Source organism: Trichogramma pretiosum, unplaced genomic scaffold (genome assembly GCF_000599845.2).
Source record: "Trichogramma pretiosum strain Unisexual culture from Peru unplaced genomic scaffold, Tpre_2.0 scaffold60, whole genome shotgun sequence".
Lineage (NCBI taxonomy): Eukaryota > Metazoa > Arthropoda > Insecta > Hymenoptera > Trichogrammatidae > Trichogramma > Trichogramma pretiosum.
Window position 1 is genome coordinate 313,603 of NW_019640805.1, and position 12,861 is coordinate 326,463.

At 35.4% G+C, this 12,861-nt stretch overlaps 1 protein-coding gene across 3 annotated transcripts in view; it reads left to right on the top strand.

The window, feature by feature from the left end:
- The window catches only part of LOC106653522 (protein madd-4), a 97,786-nt gene that overhangs the window by 13,664 nt on the left and 71,261 nt on the right, over window positions 1–12,861 (top strand). For 2 of the 3 annotated variants that reach the window (XR_001339412.2, XM_014372995.2), the window contains exon 2: window positions 291–323. The exons of the other annotated variant lie outside the window; for it this stretch is intronic. The gene's annotated coding sequence lies outside the window, so the exon portion shown is untranslated. The remainder of the gene's footprint in view (window positions 1–290; window positions 324–12,861) is intronic. 3 annotated transcript variants of the gene reach the window in all.

Consider the following 12,861-nt stretch of genomic DNA (forward strand, 5'->3'; position numbering starts at 1 on the left):
AAGAGCTGGTGCAACGCGCGCGTTACTCTCGTGGCGCGTCCGACTTTTCTGATCTTGGCTTTTCATCCTTTGAAAGTCGTAGAAAAATTAAAAGCCATGTCGCATTGGTCTCATGATCTTTAATCCTCGTCTGAGCTCATGGCTACAAGCAGCCAAAGTAAAACGCGAAAATGGCTGTAGTAGAGAGTATGAAAATTATACTTACATACGGAAAAAATTCTTGCCATTTGAAGTTGATGAACATTTCATTGCCATTTCGGTTGGATGAATAATTTTTTTTTATTTTTCAGATTTCTCGGAGTTTTTAACTACTGAAAATCCAGGTAAGATTGATTCTATACTAATTGATAATTTCTCTGTTTTTTCCACTTTTTAGATGATGTAAATTGACGACATTAATAATACAATAATAATAATACACTCTTACAAAAAAGAATGGGCTAATGTTGAAGCAATTCAGTTATCATAGGTGTAAGGGATTCGTGATTGATTTTGAACATTTCACACTATATAGTTCACTTTAAATAATATAATTTCCACAAAAAAATTTCCAACCAATAAAATTTAATATTTTACTGAAAATAAAAGATGTATAGCACTATCGGAAACATCAGAAAGCATAAACAAAAAAATAGCTGCAGTACATAGCGCGCTCGCGCGCACACACACACACACACACACGCACACACGATCCACTAGCGATCCAGTTGCATTGCCAAGTCGGAAACTCAATATTCGTATGTTTATAAAGAAACGCGGGCATACGTAGCTCGAGAGCGATGGTATAGTCACGATCCACGCATGTTATAGATCGCGAGGACAGGCATTGGTGGCGACTAGCTTCAACGCTGCGGCTAAGCTGCTCCGAAATCGAATTGATAAATACAACGATATAAACACGACCGCAAGTGCCAAGTATATCATCAAATAGGATTTCTGCAGCTGACCTACCCTCGCTTGCCTGGATTCTCGCTTTGAACGCAGGAAAAATAACGGCTTCTGTGTCTAGCGGCGCCTTAATAAATTCAAAAAGACAATTCCATTGATACATACCCTTTAAAGTTCTATTATTTTTCAAATTCGAAACTCCGCGTCTGTTCTCAATACTTTTTTTCAAATACATCTTTTACTATGGGTTTGAAAAATCCATGTAATCATTTCCTATCTTTGCAATTGATTGGCTTTCAAGCATTTTTTAGCTGTGTTATAATGAAATTGCTGTATACTTTATTGGAAGTAATTTATTCACCACAACAAGAAAACTGTAAGTTACATCTATGATGAAAACTGAACATTCATATTACTTGAGAAGAAATTTTTGCACATTTTTCTTCATGTACTATGAAATTTCACTTTGATTTTCATGTTACATGAATATTCGGTTTTTACGCTACATGAAACTTAGTTTTCATCATGCGGTAAAAAAATTTCTGTTAGTGTAGCCAACTTATTAAATAGCTGTGTTACATGGGTTGCTTGAAAGTTTTGCTTTCCGCTTAAACTTTTAATTATGATGAATAATAGCTGGTGTTTTTGGTCTGAATTTTTCCGGCACTTGGAATCGATTTTTTTGGATGCCATTTATGTATTATTTTCAGACTTTTCCCTTGAGAGCGTAAAAATATGAAAAATCCAAAAATAAATGGCCGCAGTCGTATTTCGTGCGTATGCGGCACCGACAAAAACTATGTACTGTAGTGAGTCATGAAATAATAACCCAGCCACGGAGATAACTTTTCACGAAATATTTGAATGGCCATGAGGTAGATGGGACCATACGCCCGAACCTTAGCCATATCCAAACCTGCCTTTCGTTTGTTCTGCGGTACAATCTACCTGGGATAATAAAAAAAATCCCACACCGCACAAGTGAAATCAAACAAATTTACAAAAAAAAAAAAAAAGGAAAAAAAAAACAAAAACAAACGAAGAAAAAAGATTGTAGTCCCTTTGCAAACAACAGTCGTCGGCTGTCGCGCTCAATGAGAACGTCGACTCGGTGCAACGTGACTGCTATATGCAATACGCGCGCGACGCTGCTGCATATCCACTGCGAACTCTGCACGAGCGCTGCAAGGCTCAAAGTTTATCAGCAGCTCGTTAAACGCGTGCAAAGCTACAGCGGAGGGCAAACAATAAATACCTGCGTGTGCGACCTTGTGTGTGTGTGTGTGTGCCTGTGTGTGAATGTATATATGTATATTCTCGACTGGCAAATCTATTTGCTCTAACTTTTTGGGTATACATTGAATAACGAAAGAGGCCCGAGAGAGGGTGAGTTAGTGCTGCGTTGCATCGCGCTGTATACTTTCTATGTATGTACAAGCTTTTTGTTTTCATTAAAGTTTCGAATTTTTTTGCGACAAGAGCTTCAATAACTGTAGCGCAATGCGCGCGACGTTAAAGGTTTGTGCATTTATTCCAAAAGCCTTTGAATGCTGTCCATGTACACGAAATAAACAGTACATTTTCGCGGCCATAAATAATCGTTGCAACTGATCGATTTGCACCTGTTCATGATATCTTTCTCAAACGTGCCCGTGTTATAGACTAAAGGTGTGCGAGTAATCGACTCGATCGAGTTTTTCGGTTACTCGCGTATGCCTAGTTTACTACTGTTGCAAACATACATATGCCATTACGATAGTACATTTGCAAATCTTACCGATCTTGATGTTTTTCGTGCCCGTAGGCAATATTTGATAGCCGCAGTCTGTTTGAAGGTACACGAGTCGGTCCATTCATTGTCATAGTTATGAGTGGTATTTTAGGATATTTGTCTTTCTTACCGAGCTATATCGCATAAACGCGCAGGCCATAAGTCTTCTGGGGACGATGATGCAGTAACGGCCAGTGTTGATACTTTGAGGGAGTACGCAACATCGCAGTATATCCAGGCATGAAAAGCTGCAGGAAATTTTAACTCGATATCTTTGCATTATTATCAAACTAGCCTTGTTACACTGCAAAGCCATTAAAAGTTTCATCTGTATGCAGCGAGTTTAATCTTTAAATTAATTATCGAATAAAGTTTAAAGCAACTACGCAGTGTTTATTGTATACTTTTGCAACCGGTTCAAATGACTATATGATTCAATTAAACTTGTGCGTTACACGCTTACAAAGTCGCATTACTTCTTTCGCAAAATTTACGCACGCTAATGTCGATGAATATGTGATCCAACTTCATTTTGCTCATTGGCTCATTATCATAAAAATATGAAAAAATATCTAAAAAAAAAAGTTTCCCCGGCTTTGTAAAATGTTTTAAATTGATTCATGGTTATAGGAAAATCCTCGGTTAAAATTAATATTAATATTTTTGATGTATTATTTATTCATTTACTTATTAATATTATTGTTACGATAATGTTGATTGATATTTAAAATATTAGTTGGTTATGTGCGAAAAACGATGTTGAATTGGTAAATAATTCTTCGTCCTAATAAGTGATACTACACGGAAAAACTTTTGACCATGTTTCAGGCTCGAATACATAGAGATACATTCACGCTCTGAGTCGAGCACAATTCATGCTCAGTCCCGAGCGCGAAACGCCCTCGAGTTCTGTCGAGTGCGTATTATGACCGACGCTGAGCAGGATATTACCCTTAACTCAATCTGGAAAGATATTCGCGCNGAGTCAGCCTTTCAAAGATTTACTTTATATAAAAAAAAGGAAATTAATGAAATTTATAAAAAACTAAAAGTGTTGCATCAGTTAAATGCTCATGAACTAGTAAGTATTAAAGTACTTTTTTTATATTACAGTTATTTATGCTTATTTTACTACATTCGAAAAAAATGTTTAAATTGAATTTGCTTTTAAAAAATTTCGAATTATGTAATTTGCATCTGACGTTCCTTACTTTTTAATAAAATAACAATTCCATAAAAACTAATATTTAAATTTTTTTATAGATTAGGAATGACTTTTATAGTTTAACCAAAGAATATTACGAATCTCAAAACTTATCGAAAAAATTGATAAGTATTATAGATTTAGCGAGAAAAAAAACCGCTAAAATAACTGCTAAGCAATTTAATCATAAATACATCAAACAACAACTGGTAAAATTAGAAGAAGAAATTCAAAGATCGAATCCAACTTCTGATCAGGAAAAAAGATTATTCATAGAAGGTAACTTATTACGTCTTATGCTCCTAATGATTTATATCAACTCTTGTACTTTTAACTATTTTAAAACAAATTTTTTTTTTTAACCAAAGAAGAATATGCAATAAAGTTGTTGCCAGCATTGTTATTCTTATATAACAATGGCAAATGGAACATAGGAAAATCCCTTCTAAAATATAATATACAAGAGGTGTGCCATTTTTTCATAACGGAAGCAGAGGTATTCATTGATTTTTATTATTTTCATTTCATTTAAATTACACATTGTTCATTATTTTCATCTAATTTATACGCACTAAACTGATTAAAAAAATTGAAGGTCTTCAAAACTTCGATTTTACAATCCTAATGTCTTCAATATGCCTAAAAATGAAACCCCAAAAAATTGACAACTGCTAGAACACGTATTTCGATGCAAAATTGTATTATCTTTCAGAACCCAGCGTCAAATTAGAGATTGATGCATTAATTTAAATTTTATAAGCAATTTTGTTTCGAAAAACGTGGTTTTTGCATAAATTGAGAAAAGTGTATTTGTTTCTAAAAGAAACGGCTTAGTACAATGCCGTATTTAATTTTCAAAACGGCCTTAATTTCGATGAAATACAGCTATTTTTGTGGAATGCGTTTTTGTAGCTGAAAATTTAGTAATTGGGCTTCGAGTTCTCCAAATTCAAGTTTTTCCTCACTCTTCACAACATTTAAAATTAATACGCACCTATGAAGCGAAAAAAGAAAGCTTAGCACATACTATTCATATACTATTTTTATTTTCTCCGGAAATATATCACATGCCTATAATTTTTCAGAGCGAAAAACTGATGGTCGAAGAATTGAAGAGGATAGAAAACCAAATGATAGAACACTCTCTGAAGGTTCTTCCTCACATTGGATGCATTAAACGTACCGGTACAAGTAATCGTAAACATTTTGTTATCATAAATAGAGTGAGGTACCCGGTTGAATCTTTAGCTGGTGCTTTTGAATTGGCCTATCAATCGCATAAAGTTTTCTTCAAGCCATTCTCCAAAGTTACCAACAATGTATTTGTCTTCTACGAATATTTTTTTTTAAACAAGCCGGTTAAAAGTTTAAACTTATCTATGGTCAACTTAAAAAACGACTTGAATAAGCTGATTAAACAGTCCTGTTAATAAACTATGTTTTAATGTCGGTTTTAAAAATCGATTCAAAAAAACTGATTAAATAGTTTTGAAAATAAACTATGAATTGAAGTAGGTAAACATTGACTTTTCATAAACTTCCAGCCCTATACTTATTCGACAACCCAACTTTCATTTTATCAACGCACATTTGTTGATACAAAATTCTGCAATGTTTCGTAATTTGGCAACGAGTTTTGATTATCAGAATTTGAAGCGAGAAAAAGTAAAGTTTACTCTGTACTTGTACAATGAATTGCCTACGAGAAAAATGGTTGACTCGGTAATTAATCGCATAAATTCGTTCATTCAAGACGTAGTTTTCCCTTCCATAAGCTTAGAAGCCGATTACTATTTAAGTAATTGTTGCCGAGCCAGATTACAGTCTCTTTTACACGAGAATTCAAATTTTTTAGAGGGCTTGTTGTCTGAAAAAAAACGGTTTGAAGAGTATAGGAAAACTTGTGGCTTTATTGATCCAATCCCATTTAGGCTAGGTTCTGAATCAGTTAAAGATAACACAGATTCTTACGATCCACCTCCAGACAACAAAGTGATTAATGCCACAAGAATTTCACTTTCAAATTCATTGAAAGATTTTTTCGAAATGCCACATATGATTAGTGAAATACTAAGATATATTGATATCTTATCACAAGAAAATTCAATTATATCCAATTTTATTCAAGGAGATTTATGGAAATCGAAGTATAAACATTTTAAAGGAAAATTAGTTTTTCCATTATTTTTATTTTTTGATGATTTTGAGCCGGGAAATACACTGGGATCCCATCGGGGTCAGCAAAAGTTAGGGGGTACATACGTAAATTTACCATGTGTTCCACCCCACGTAGCATCAATTATAGATACTGTTTTTCTAGCAGCATTGTGTTACTCTAAACATCATGAGCTTTATGGAAACGAAGAACTTTTTCGACCCCTTGTCAATGAATTAAATGAATTATCTGCTACAGGAATCGAGCTCAATCTAAGCACCGGCAAAATTAAAGTATATTTTCAGTTGGGTTTAGTATTAGGAGATAATTTAGGTTTGAATGCAATTTGTGGATTTCAGAAGCATTTCAACTCTGGACATTATTGTCGAATTTGCATTCTATCTGCAAACCAGTGTAAAAAACTGAATTATGAAAAAGTAAACTCATTAAGAACTGTAAATTCTTATGAGCGAGACGTTGAATTGAAAACTCCTTCTCAGACTGGCATAGTCGAGCGGTGCATTTTCAATGAGGTAAACAATTTTCATATTATTGAAAATAAGTCGATTGATCTTATGCACGATCTGTTTGAAAGTGTAGCAGACTTCACCATCTCTAACGTTTTGTCAAAATTAATATGTGATCCCGATAATTTATTGACATTGACAAAACTTAATAATAGGATTAATGAGTTTAGCTTTGGAGATGTAGAATCATGTCTACCACAAAAAATTATAGCGGAGACTAATGCAAATAGTTCATGCTCAATTCGTTTAAGACAATCTGCAGCTGAAATGGTATGTTTAATTAGATATTTGGGTGTTATTATAGGAGATTTGATCCCAGCTGACAACAAGTACTGGGAATTATTTTTGATTCTTCGTAAGATAGTTGGAATAGTTACTTCTCCGAGAGTCGTAAAGACTGAAATATGTATTTTAAAAAATTTAATAAGTAAACACAACTATCTTTATTACGAGTATTTTGGTCCTTTAAAACCGAAAATGCATTTTATGACCCACTATCCAAGCATTCTATTGAATAACGGACCTTTAATATTTTTTTGGGGTATGCCTTTTGAGAGAAAAAATAAAGAAGAAAAAGAGATTGCTGTTGCTACAACCAGTAACAAAAATTTACCTCTCACATTAGCTATAAAAAATCAATTGCGTGGTGCTTATGCAAAAACACATTTAGTTTTAGATAGTGATATTTATTATACGTTTGGATCTGCTCAAAATATTGATATTGATTCATCGATACTTTATCAAAATAACTCCTTGATAAATAGTAAAGAGCAAACCATAAAATATACGTCCTTAACGTATGCAAATAAAAAATATAAAGAGGGGACAGTAGTATTACTCGGTATTGAAAATGATGAACCGCAATTTGGTATGATAAGTTCACTGTATAAAACAGGAAAACATATTTCTGTTCGAGTGAAATGTATAAATAATTTACGCTTTAATGAGCACTTATATGCTTATGAAGTCGACTTGACGAATTCAAGTAAATTTATTGATTTTGAAAAATTACCAAAAATAGGGCCTGTGCTGTTAGTTAATAAATTAAGAAATAATTATATCATCACGAGGCATGATTTGTAATTTTAAAAATTTGTATAAATACATGTCATTTCAGTTAAAAAATGAAAAACAGTTTGAAATGCAACTGTTGAAACGACAAAAATTAATACAAAAATATACTGTAATATATAATTGTAATTTTTAAAATTTGTAGAAGTCACTGTAATTTAAGTTTATTGAAAAACATTATTATTGTTGAATAAAATTTTTGAAATTCCGAAAATTCGTAATAAAACATTTATTAAGAAATAATACAAATAACATTCAAATAAATGCAATACAAATATATACTTTTTCTATTTTATAAACTTGGCAACAATATCCTGACATTTTGCAAGGAGGCTGTTGCGATGCAAGTTGGTTCAGTATTAAAACGCTGTATGCGCAAGGCTATGCGCAGCACACAGCGTTAACATGACAGAACATAGGGGAAATATGTTCGATTCTCAATATCTTTTGAAAATGGTTGGAAACACCCATTTATAATTATATCATTCGAAAGCGAATACGATTTCCTATAACATGTATAATCTTTTCATTTTATAAACTATCATTGGTTAAAATTTCACTTCCATCTAAATTTTTTTTCATTTTCGCTACAGCCTCATTAAGGGGGCTTAATATACCTTGTTTTATATTTGCATTGATTTTATTTTAAAAAACAGATTGTAAAACCAAAGTGACAGTCATTACATAGTAATTCACTCGACTATAACATTTAATTCATTGTCAAATTGACCAAGTATTGCATTGTGGACGGATGTTGCGAGAGTCACCACCCCATATAAATTTCTTATATTCAATATTTATTCATTTTTTGTTAAATCTATTCAGTAATTGTGACTGAGTGGCTCAAGACCGAGTGTAAATCGCACTCACCACAACACTGAAACAAACTCAGCCGAACTCGAGCCTGATGCACGCTCGGGCCCGAGCGTCAATCGCCCTCAGTGCTGGTGACGAAACGAGCTCAGCCGAACTCGAGCGCGATTCACGCTCGGTCCCGAGCGTCAATCCCCCTCAGTGCTGGGGACGAAACGAGCTCAGCCGAACTCGAGCGCGATTCACGCTCGAGGCTGAGCGTGAATCGCACTCAGTGCTGATAACGAAACGAGCTCAGCAGAACTCGAGTGTGATTCGTTTTCAGCATTCGAGCGTAAAACATGGTCAAAAGTTTTTCCGTGTACTCTATACTTAATATTATATAGATATCCGATCAATATAAGACTATGCAACAGTTAACAAAATGTTTGGAGGACATGCTAAGTCCGCATGTTTTTGTACAACTTCAATAGAAGGCAACGATAAAATTTTAGATATAAAATACATCAGTGCCGAGCGTGTTTCGCTATTTTTCAATAAATTCGATGCAGCCATTCCATCATCCTGCTTTTAGAGGCTACATCATCTATAAAACTAAAGGCAGCGAAAAGACATTTTTTATGACTTTTTTTGTTTTTGCATCAACGTTTTATAGATTGTTCGTATGTTTCTTTTGACATGAGTTGATGTTGGTTTTGATTTATTCGATTTCTACTTTATATTTATTGAAGAATGTTAATTCCACGATCAATCAGATTTCATTTCTGGTTAGTTGTCTGGAAAGCTGTTTTTTCAATTCATACGAGGTTACTTTTATTTATGTAATATCTCACATTTTTATAACAAAATTTTCAAGAATTAAAAATAGTACCTCACACGTAACATTATTTACGGGTGTGCTAGTTGAAAATTAAAATCTAGCAATTTCTAAAGTATAATAACGTGGCGCGTGAAAATATTCAAGTGCGATAATTTATGTTTCGATTTATGTTTCGATTAATGTTCCAAAAGAAGACTGAACAAAAACTAGAGCCTTTGAAGACGAATTGAAAGATATTTTGCAGTACTAGTTTCCATTGAAAAGCACTGAAGTCGTCAAGACAAGGCCAATTTGTACTACTATATAGTGGTTTAAAATTATTGCGACAAATTAGAAAGAGTGCTCAGAGGGTTGATAAGAATGAGAAGGCTTACAGACGGCGTCATTCGAAAAGAGAAACAAGTAAAAAAAGTATAAAATGTGTATCTAGAGTCAGGTTGAAGATTGCAAGCAAAGGCAGGAAAGGAAGTGTATCGTTATTTAGATTTTGCTGGTTACCGGGTAAATTATCGATTTTGCGAGTGGGTTAACACACCAACGCTAAGCATGCTTATTATATGGGCTATTTTTGTCGTAAGTCGGCTCGTATCAAAGGACAGCTTTGTATTATAAAAATGATTTCGATGGTTCTTTTTCTTTGAATAACAGTTCTTCGTTGATCAATTATGACTGCGTACTGCTTGCTACTGCTGCTCTTTGGTGCTCCTGGCGCGCCGAGGTCAAGTGGGTAAAACTTTTGATTCATATAACGATCCGTTTTTGCATTGTACGTGTTTTGTATGCACATTGGATCATCGATGGAGTTACAAATAAAAATATATTAATACATTACGACTGATTTTCAGGCACATGCTTATTATGATAATTACCATAAATATTTATCTGACATAAAAATGCGGATCTATTTTCAACACAGAAACGAACTCAATTAGATAAAGATAGATATGTCTTTTGCACACGTCAAACTGAGAAACTTTTTTCTCTTTAATTTAAAAGAGAAAAAAAATTAGAATTATTTATTACACGACAAGTAATTTTTTCATTGTACCAGCTAGGATCCTCTTTTGTGCATTCCATTCGACTTAGAATCTGGAATCAAACAAAATTTCGTCCATTGTGTTGTTTTTGGTGTTTACGGCAGAGCGCTCGCGGCCTTTGTTAAATTACTTTATTTGCGTGTATTGCAAGCAGCGTTATATGCAGTTATAACGCACAGTACATCGGTCGTGTACGCATGAGCGAGGCGATTCTGTAAGCGCAGCTGCGTGCGTCTATATGCACGTACGTGTGTGTGTGTGTGTGTGCGCGCGCGGGTTATGTGTATTTGAGCGCTCGACACCGCGAGTTGCGAGGGCAGCCTCCGGATTACACAATGAAAGAGAGGGTGGTTGCTTTTACTCGTCGGCATGTCGCCATGTAAAATGCAAGACGAGCGAGCTCTCACTGTTTGGACTTCTGATTGAGGCCTCATTGCATTGTACGTGGCACCGAGCTCGCGCGCGCAGTTCAAATTGACATCCGAACTGAGAGCTTTCAATGTGTCCCTGCGCCCATGAGTGTGTGTGCGGAGCTATATGCATACATATAGGTGAGCACAGAGCCGTGTATGCGTGGGTGCATGCACGTACCTATCTGCCGAGTGCATACGCAAAGCAGTAGAGCAGCAGAACCCCGGCATTAGCTTCGAAACTCCGCACGTACCAGTGCCGCTGCCGCTGCTGCTGCTCCCAGTACAGATCCTGCATGTGCATGTATGAAGTCGATGCTTCTCGCACCCATTCGTACCATCGTATTCGCGCAGCGTTTGCCAAGAGCGCACAGAGAGCCAACATTATTATACGAGGGACAAAAAGACATACAAGCGTACATGTGTGTGCTCTATGCTGCAGTTGTTGCGCAAGGCAAGAGAGTACATACAGCCGGTCATATACGAAGACAAAAGCGGCAAAGCTCGTCGATGTTTCCGCCGCCGCGGCTACGCTGCGCGCCCTGATCCAGCTGCCGCTCTCGCGATGAATAACTCCTGCCTCGTTGAAACATTTTTCCCTTTTCGATTTTTCAAGCTTACCCTGCGACTCTGTATTGCCAGTGGATCTGGCCTGACCTCCTGTGCGAATGTGTCGCACGTAAAATGACATATGTATACACGCGAGCTTCTTCGATGCGAACTCTCGACGTATCTTGTACACTGCTTCATCCAGTGCTGTGCGGCGGCGGCGGCTCAGCCGAGCTCGAGAGCACGCTCGCTCGTATCTGTAAGTGCGCACGAGGCTCTGCACGAAATGTGCTATATATAGCATAACTCGCAGCCCGCCTTCCACCGCATTAAAAATTCATTATCTCAGCCCAATCATAATCCCATTAAAGTTTCAGTTCTAAAGCTTTTTGCTTGCTCTACTTTGCTATCCTTGTGAATTTTAATCCTATCTACACTTCGACTTTGGACTTGTACGTGAAATTGTTCTCAGAGCCATGTATTAATGTCATTTCATTTTCGAGCTGCGAAGCTATTGACAAATTAATACTTCAAAATCATGCATAAAAACAAAACATTTGCCTTAATTTCTGCATCTCGTTTATTCAGAAGTGTACACGAGCTTCGTCTATAAACTCGAGAAAATTATCGATTGAGCATCGTAGTATTTTTATGGCTAAACATCACCGTCTATTTAGATCGCAATATGAGCTTGATTGCATTATCAGTTATCACTTTAATCATAGTACAGATATTCGCGGGCAATATTAATATGTTTCTCATCAAATAATTTCTCATTTTCAAATCACGCTAATTACTAAATGTATCGGCGCGAGGTGGATGCTAAATATGAATATACGTCGAACAAGGCGCATAGCTGGTAATTGAAACAAGTTGATTTAATTAGTAAAATCAGTTTGTGTGTTTAATTAGGCGTTTAAAGTTTTAGCAATTATCTAGGGATAATTGAATACACGCAACATAAAGCATTATGAAAATTAGCTCTTCGCAAGAGAGACATACTAGCATAGCAGCTTGCTCAAGCGAGACAAAAAATGTTATTATCGCGCTTTTAGTAACGTTCATAAAAAGACTGAAATTGAAGCTGACCCAAGAGTATGGAAAGACTAAAAAATACGAGAAAGTATGACATTTTATTTGGCAAAGAGTCCAGACTACGTCCCGCTAGATATATTAATTCTACACTGATCTGCAGAGAAAAATTGTCTGCGTCACTTCCGGCAGTGGATGCTTGAATCGAAGCGAAACGTTTGGTTCAAAAGACTTACAATGCATACACATACCAAAAAAAGTAGTCTGATTTTTATGTGTGCCGAAAAACTTTTCTGTAGTGCCATCAAAAGACAGGGAATCGTTTTGGATTTTCTAAGTCTCTTAATGTACGATGTCTCTTCTACATACGGTACATTTGTTACAGCGAATCTTGAGCATAAAAACTTATTGTATTATTGTATTATTGTATAACATTTAATTATGCAATAGCATTAATTTTAAGACAAATTCGGATTGAAATTTATTTTAGCAGGTAATTAAATTGACTCAAGTTCTTTATTCCATTTAGCGATATTACATTAGAAGCGAAGAAAAAACTTTAGCGGAGCAATGTTTATATAAAA